This window comes from Candoia aspera, chromosome 1 (assembly GCF_035149785.1).
Source record: "Candoia aspera isolate rCanAsp1 chromosome 1, rCanAsp1.hap2, whole genome shotgun sequence".
NCBI lineage: Eukaryota > Metazoa > Chordata > Lepidosauria > Squamata > Boidae > Candoia > Candoia aspera.
The window spans coordinates 326,204,660-326,213,548 of record NC_086153.1 but is presented as its reverse complement, the minus strand read 5'-3'; positions in this window follow the sequence as shown (position 1 = coordinate 326,213,548).

Sequence of the window (8,889 nt, the reverse complement as noted above, 5' to 3'; positions counted from 1 at the left end):
TGTCTATAGGGCCTGGCTTTCGCTATATCCTATATATCAAATGGCTATAAAACAGAGTGTTCAAGAGAGGCTAATAAAAATTCAGAATGGCTGGCACAACCTTTTGAATGTGTGTCACACTTATTTTATAGGGGCAGGACTTCAATCTTATGGTTGTGCCAACCATCTTGACTTTTTTGACCCCCATTGACATCTCTGGCTATAAATCAATATATATAAAATAACTATAGAGTAATGGTAGTAGCAATAGGATGAATGAAGCAGCAGCCATTGGTCGGCAATTTGATCCCTGTGAGCTATTTAGAGCATCATCTGTTGAATATATTTCAATTATATGTGCTGAATTTAGTGAAGAGCCTCATTCTGGGTCCTCCAACTGAATTGATTAATAAGCCCCCCCTATATATATTCTTGCTTGGCACCCCCAACCCAGCTAGATTCAGCTGGGGTATCTTTTGAACCAAAACTAGAACTGAGCTAAAACTCTCTTCTAATTTATTTTTAATAGACAAAAAACACTTCCAGTTTTCTAGTCACCCTTTTTAGAACTTTGTCCAGTTGTTTCCTCCAAGTCTGGCACTAATGACAGCTTTGGACAGTTCTGTACAGAGCCTCTCCCATTATTGATATATTGTTTTTTTAAAAATCAGCAAATGGTACACTTCCTGAAATATCTCTACAAATCTTCTACCTCACTGAGCATGCAGAAACCAACTTAGAAAAGAAATTTCAAAAAATCAACCAATCATCACATGATCTGTGGAACATAGGCCAAATCTTCTTTTACTTGGATGTCATTCAGATGTTTTGGATTACAACTTCTGTTATTTGTTTTATTGGATGGGACTCATGGGATTTATAGTTCAACATATCTGAAGGGGACCAGGTTAGATAATTAAAAAATTATAGAGTCAACAGTGACCATAGTCATATAGCAGATCTTGCCCCAAACAGTGGGCTGAAGTAGATAACCTCTGAGATTCTGTCCAAGGCTATGATTCTACACAGCTGTGAAAAAAGCTGAGCTAGAATCCAAGCAAGACAGAGGGCCGTTTATCCAGAAGCCATTTGCTCCGTGATGGCTGTGTACATGAAGGCACCGCCTCTGAAAGGACAGGTCTGCAGCTTGGGAGTCTCTTCTAAACACATGGCTACTGCTAGATAGATAGGGGGTGGCCATGGTAGGGGGTGGAGGAGCTTTGCCTAGTTAATTTTGTGTCCCAATTGGCCATGACTAGGGTTGCTGTTCCTGCTGATGTTTAAAAAGGCAGTCAAAGCATAAGTTTTGAGCCTCCTCTTCCTCCTCCTCTTAATAACAATAATAACAATAACAATAATAATAATAATAATAGGGATGCCGAGCTAGGTTACATTTATGTTGTTTTTAGGTTATAGATTTTCTTTGTAAACCCTTGAGAATCCAAGGAGCAGTATAAAAATACGGTAAATAAATAGGCAATCAAATCAATCCATCAAGGCAACCTTCTGACCTTTTTTTTTTTTTTTTTTGGTCCCTCACATCTCACAATATTGGGGCTTACACTGCCTTGGCCTCTGATTGGCCGCTTTCGCATTTCAGCCTGTGCCAACAAAACTGATTCTGCTTAATCGGGATGCAGAAGGAGACATTTTACCCTTAACAAATCTTGTTTGCATTATGAACTTATTAAGAACGCCAGTACAAGGAGGCGAATTGTGAACTTTGGCAGCATAGCTAGGCTATGTGTTTGCTACTTGGGACATAGGCCTCCTGCTGAAGATGAAGCAGATTTATCTGGTCTTGTTCGAGGGGGCAAGATTAGAAGGGAGTAGAAGTAGCAGGAAAGCAGATTGCAGCCACAGTCCAGGGCAAACTGTTAGTGGCCACGGTCTGTATTTAAGGGATTTTGGGTGAGAATGAGAGCCACAGATAGCAGGACAACGAGGCAAAGGGCATTCTTTCTGAGTCTAGGAGGTATTTGGGAAGTTTTCTTTGAATTTCTCCAAAAGGACTTGTCATTTTTTAGGGCTTATGTTTTTTGTTTATCAGTCTCAGTAGGCCAGGAAGCATGTCATTCCTTTTCAGTAATGATCAGAGGAGGCTCTGAGGGTTTCAGAAAAGAGGCTTTGGAACTGCAGGAAGTCCTGAGGTCAGGTTGTCCATTCCTGAATAATGCAGTAAGATAACTTCCTAATGATACGAGCCATCTGACATTCACAAAAACTTGTATATTAGGGAACACTACATGCCAAGTACATTATATTCAGGAAAATGTTTTGCAAAAAGATCTTTATTAATGAGATTTGTGTGCAGAAATATATACAGGTAGTCCTTGCTTAACAACCATTCATTTAGTGATAGTTTGGACTTACAGTGGTGCTGAAAAAAAACAACTTATGACCGGTCCTCACACTTATGACTGTTGCAGCATCCCCATGGTCACGTGATCATGATTTGGGCGCATGGCAACCGGTTTGCATTTATGACCATTGCAGCATCCTGTGGTCACGTGACTGCCAATTTTGACCTTCCAGGCCGGTTTCTGGCAAGCAAAAAACAATGAGGAACCACGTGATTTGCTTAATGACCACTTGGTTCACTTAATGTCCACTGTGATTTGCTTAATGACTGCCACAAAAAAAGGTCTTAAACTCAGGTTGGATTTGCTTAATGACTGCTTTGCTTAGCAACTGAAATTCCAGTCTCGGTTGTAGTTGTTAAGTGAGGACTACCTGTAACCATTTCCTGCAGTTGTTCAAAATATGGCACAAATGTTGAAGGAATAGATAGGAAAAACAAGAAACAGCACAATTTAACTTGATAGATTTAAGTGCACTCGGTGATATGGGTCAGATCCTGCCCTGTTGTTTCTCTCCCATCTTCAGTGAATAGCAGATGAATAGGCTTCCATTCCCTCTTTTTGAAAAGGGAGATACATTGTATAGTTGTGCATAATGTGCTTTGTTTTGATTTTGGAACACTGTGGCCCCACCCAAAATGATCTGTTTGAGCAGTCAAGCTGGCTGTGTTCCTTCAGAAAGAACAAAACAAAACGTGAAATAGCTCAAGTGTTGCAATCTTGAAACAAAATTCTCAGCCTGTACTTGTTTTGTTTAGAGCTTGAAACATCCAAAGCAGCTTTTCTCAAGGTTAGAATGGAGTGTTTCTCAACTAGCATGGCTTGATCAGACCTCAAAACCATCTCTTGGAACACATGAATTTTGTTTCAAGCTTCCAACATTTTGAACGTGAAATGTTTTGCTCATCCCTAATCCACCATCTCACAAGAGTTTCCAGCACTGATACAATCTATTAACAACAAGATGACAGCATTCAATGACTCCTCCCCCAATTATACAATGTACACCTGACTATAATGAGTTGCCATGTGAAACCTAACAATCCATTCTGGCTGGGCAGAGGTGGATACAAGTAGATTCGCTAAACTGAAGCTAAAAGCTATTAGATTGGACACAATCTTAGCTTTCGGTCTTTATATTGCACAAAAGGAAATCCTTTCTCTGTGTTTAGAAATGAGAAAACGAAGATGTATAATGGCAAGACAAAGATTAGCCTGCACTCTTTCCAGAAGATGGGGAAAGAAAGTAGTCTATGGATCCTGGATCTCTGCCGATCTACAGCTTGTTGCAAGGGAGGACAAAAGGAAATAGAATACTTTGGTTGTGCACCAACTTTGGTATAGCAGAGGACAGAAGAAAGCTCTGACAGGCTTTCAAAAATCTGTTATTATACCCTACAACAATAAAGTAGCATTTCTGTAATTCTTACAGTGTCTGTTTGCTGACCTGGCCTACCTTGAAGGGCTGAGATTTCTGCTGGTAGCACTCAAATCCCACCTCCCAGGTCCTTAAGGGTGATAAAAAGAGGGTGGCATGCCCATCTCCTAGTAAGGTGAAGATGTAATTGAAATAAGAAATATACACTGCATTTTCTCAAACTTCTGAAACTGGGCAGAGAGAGATGCACATAGTCAAAGTCTTCATAAAGCATCCAGGGTTTAAGCTTTCAACAAAATACAGCTACAGATCTCTACCATTCCTATAGTATTTAGATGATAAAGATGAATATATTAATCCTCTGCTATCTTTTGGGAGGTTTTTCTAGACTTCTGTTCATGTGGAGCTATTGCAGACTGCATCCCTTGAAGAAAGGAATGGAAATTTCACAACACGCTCCTTACTGTGGGGAAGTAGATATACTTTACCATCTCTTTCTTTGTGGATTTCATGGCCCTTTCATTTCACAGCCAGCTACTGGCCCAATAACTAATAGCCATTCTGTCTGGGGTAAACTTTGTAAAGGGACGCATCATGTAAAGGAGGAAGGATTCTCCCTTCTGGGAAACACAAGACTTAGAACCATCCAGATAGTTATGGGCAGCTGAACTCATCAATCTGAAGATCCTAAGTCTACTAGGAAGAATTTGGAACAGAAACATCTCAGGTGTCAATTCTTAGTTTATATTTTTAGATGTCCACTTTTATATTGTAGAGCATATTGCTGCTATCCTGTCTTGGCAAGGTCCATTTTGAATAGTGCCATATGATCCCCACCCCGACTTTGCCCCAAAGCCACATTCTTGGAGAAAATACTTTCTCTTTTAGGGTCTATCCTAGTCCTTTTCTAATCCCCAAAATTTCTCCTCTTTTGTTTTTTTATTAACCAAGGCAACTATGCTTTATATAGAGAAACCATCTAAGATGACCTAGTTGGACTGGCAGAGGTTCTGTATAGAGCCTCAGGAAAGAAAAGGCCTTTGCATCCTTTCTTCACTGATTCCAGATCTTCATCCAACAAAATCTGCTTATGGGGATTTTCACTGGTAGATTTGTTCAACCTGGTATGGGCAAACAGGAGAGAGATTCTAGTCAGGAACAGGAATGCAAGTAATACTTGCTCCTTATCCCCTTCCTGGCTGCTATGCAGCAGCATTTGTCCAAGCCCTTTGTCCCCTTAGGTCCATCTGTGTGTATGTCCGTGGATATGTATGTAATCCAACTGATTCCAATGGAACACATTTCCATATAACTGCACTTAAGACTGTGGCCTCAATCAAACACCCAAGTGACTGTCCCTTTTGAAATTACACAATAAATTAAAACATCAAATATTCATTGCATAATCTCTGTTTGACATTTCATTCTTATCCATGAATTGCGGTGGGAATACGCACTTGGTCATATTATTAATTACCCATCCATTATTTATGTGCTGCTGTATTATTAATAGAAAAGCAATATTTTTCTAAGTATTCCAGTTGATGCTGGCAAATCGGATGTGGTGGAACAACCAGTCAGTGGAAGGTCATGGCCGGTAGACCTTTGAAGGTTGATGTCGAGGCTTCTTACCCAGTGCCCTGATTAGACTCCCTCCCTGCAAATAGAGTTAAGAAGGCAAGACAAGTAGGGTTTTTTTGCAGAAAATTATGAGGCCATAAATACAAGCTTCTCCCTCCAACACCATTCAGGAATCCTCCCTTTTATATATGTTAGTTCCAAGGTTTGAATCTTGGGTCTCTTCCCCTCACCTTGCAAGTCAATGGCTGTGTGGCTTCTCCTTTCCCAGCCTTGAAGGTCTGTCCCTTCTTTACAAATCAGCTTTGTCTGGGGTAAGATCAGAGATTCCTGCCTCACCAGCTTCAGTCCTTACACCACCTCCTTCTCATGCTCACCCCAACCTGGAGGTTTCAGGAGCACCTCTATCCCCATCCCTCTGGTTGTAGGAGACTGAAAGGTGCTGTGGTTCTCCTTCTGTTTCTATTATTTCACCAACTGGAACTGATACTATCTCCTCATCCTACTTTAACTCTCTCAGTCCTCTTCACTACCCCTGCATGGAGATCCCAGGAATGAAAGGAATTGTCATTTTTTCTTTGCATAGAGTTAAAAAGGATTCCCCAATTCTTCCTTCTTCTCAATGCTTTCAGCCCCTCCCTCCTTTTTGTTGCAAATCTATAGGTAGTGTTCCATTTCCTTTTTGGCTTGACTTGAAGAGGATTCTCTCCTTATAGTCCGTTCTCCCCTTTTGCCAGCACTCCTCTTATTTCTTCTCTTCCACTCTCAATGGGATAGTCACTGTAATGTCATCCTCCCTCTGCCCAAACCAGTTCCTTTCTCCCTCAGGATCAGAACTGCTGAAAGATACTGAAGTTGGAATGTGTGGTCAGCCAGGAACTTTGGATTTATGAGAGTATCGCTAATGGAACTTCCAAATGAGGGGGTGTGGGTGTTTCTTAGGATCTTTCCATGTCTGGGTAACCCTTCCAATGTTCCAAGTATCCTGATTGCCCTTCCTGCACTAGATCTCCAAAATGCATCCCACCTAAAATTCTTCCTAGCCCAGACAAAAGGCAAGAGAGATAGAAGGAAGAAATGGAGGTAAACAGGGTGTACTGTATCTTTAGTGTTGGTAGAAGCTACAAATGAAAAACTACTAAAATGATCTGTGCAAATATGGGATACAACCCAATAAAGTTGGTACCCATAAAGCTTTTAGACAATACGGTAGAGGGGAGAAATCTAGTAGAAAATCAGATGTGGCCTCCAACAGCAATAGGGAGTAAAGTGACCAGTTTTTCAACAATATAGATTATTCTGTAAATTGTTCTTTTATAATAAAAATGGTTTGCCCAATGGAAGTTGCCTGTGTGTTGCCAGTGTTTGTTCCACTCTAGTAATGTAAGTGTTGCAAGGTAATATTGTCAGCCTTGCGAGGCAGTCCAGACAAGAAGCACACCCAGAAGTACTAGCTCTATTGTAAGGTTACATTAACAGAATCTTGCAAGTCTGAAAGTACAGCTCTCCCCCCTCACCTTTACAGCCCACGAAACTAGGGATGGTCCCTTCTGAGATGTTTGCCGCACCCCCATGCCTTCTGCGGACTCAGCTGCCTCTTATCCAACCATTTTCTAGACTGCAGCTCTTCCTCCTGTCTTCCAAGGTCATTCCCACATACCATTACAAATGTAGACTCTACCTAAATAATTGGCAAGATGTTTTCACAGGAATAATAAAAAAAATTCCCATGTAAACATCTTGCCAATTATTTAGGTGAAAGAGGATGAAAAGAAAGTGAACGTTGCTAGGTAACCTTGAGGCCAGCTTTGTATGACAAGTAAAACAAAACACTTTTGGTTCTCTTTGAATCTTCCAAAAGATATAAATAATAAGAGACATGTTTGAAGATAAACTGGCTTGGGAGGTGTCATGATTGGCAGGCATTCATTTTTTCCCTCTGAGCAACTGTTTCTAAAGCCTTGCTTTACCATGGAGGAATTCTGAAAGAACAAAGAGGTTCCAGTTTGATCTCAATGCAAACATTAGCTGGGAATTTGAGGAACTGTAGTCCCAAACCATTAAGATTTGAAATTGAAGAAAGGTGGTATACTGTTTCTAAGCTGCAGCAAGTGCTGCGTATAAATGTTAGACAGAGGTTTGCTTCAATATATCACTTTTTGACATAATAAATGGCAGAATTCTGAAAATTGCCTTCCTTCCAACATTAGGATCCAAATCCAGAGTATGTCCCTTGCATTTAATACAGAGGAGGAAGAAAAATGCAGACTTTCAGTAATTCAGATATTTCCAGGTTCCTGGAATCCTGTTCTGCATATACCAGAAAAACCATAATTAATCACTTTCTTGCCTTTACTACTTCTAAAATTTTCTTCAATCAATCTTCCAGAATAAAACAAGTATTCTAGAGCCAAGATGCATAGACATATCTCATAAACAGCAGTACATCTGTACTCCTTGTTAACAGCTCAGTAAAATACAGAAGACTTAATTCTTCATTGGAAAAGCAAATTGCCATCCACTGCCTGCTAAGGGTATGCAAGTCCTCTAGGTAGAGTCTGCCTTGGACAATGCTCTGAAAGAAGTTGATATTCCCAGCTGCTTCCTACTGGTTGTGTATAAGGTGTAAATTCGATACTGCTGTGCTAAATGTACTGATGAATTTTCACCTCAAGTGAGATCCAAAATGTGTGTGTGCATTTATTTATTTATTTATTTATTTATTTCATCTAAGGCAGATTGTGCAGCCTTTTTTGAGTCAAAGGCCATATTTGAAGTTTGTCTGGCAGGTAGGAAGGGAGGGATTCATTCCAAACTCTGGGTGAGCTTAAGGACAAATATTTTTATTAATGAATTACAGGTCAGCCTTGGTTAATGCTGGATTGAGGAGCACATGGGAATTCTAGGGCTGCTGGCTAGTGTAGGAAGTTGAGAAAGCTTCCCAGAAGAAGTTGATGGTCAACTGTTTCCATGCTGCTGTCAGAAAAACTTCATGGATGCAGCCATCAAGAGGTGAGTTCAAGATAAGGGCATTTTGAGCTATAAATCTGATTACTTGGCATGCAATTAATCATTTCTTCTACCTGTCACATTTAAAATGGCAACTCTTGGAGTTGCACCTAAGGTTTTAGGGGTACTGCCCTAAAGCAGAAGTTCCAACTGCATCTCAGAGTACTGAGTGCTGTTGAAAGGCACTTCATTGTTACCTGCTAATTCAGTTGGAAGCATCAGTCCTGGGAAGGGTGTTTTTCTCTCTTCTGCTTCTTCTCACTCTTTGGATGCAAGGAAGACCTGAGTCTCACCTCTGGACATCTTGGGATTCAATAGGCTTGTGTGGAGCCATAGCAGGAACAAACTCATGGGAAGACCCAGGGTTTCCTTAACAGTAATCCCTAACAGTATTACCTTTTTTAACAGCAAAGAAGATTGAAGATGCCCTCCAAAAGTTAAGTGAGGCCAGGGCAAAATAAGTAGAGCCATGATGAAACCTACATTTGATTTGATTTGATTTCCATTAATTAATTAAAGAGATAATTGACCCAATGATTCTCAGATGCTTAACAACTTATTGTTTTTGCTATATGAAAATGAGAA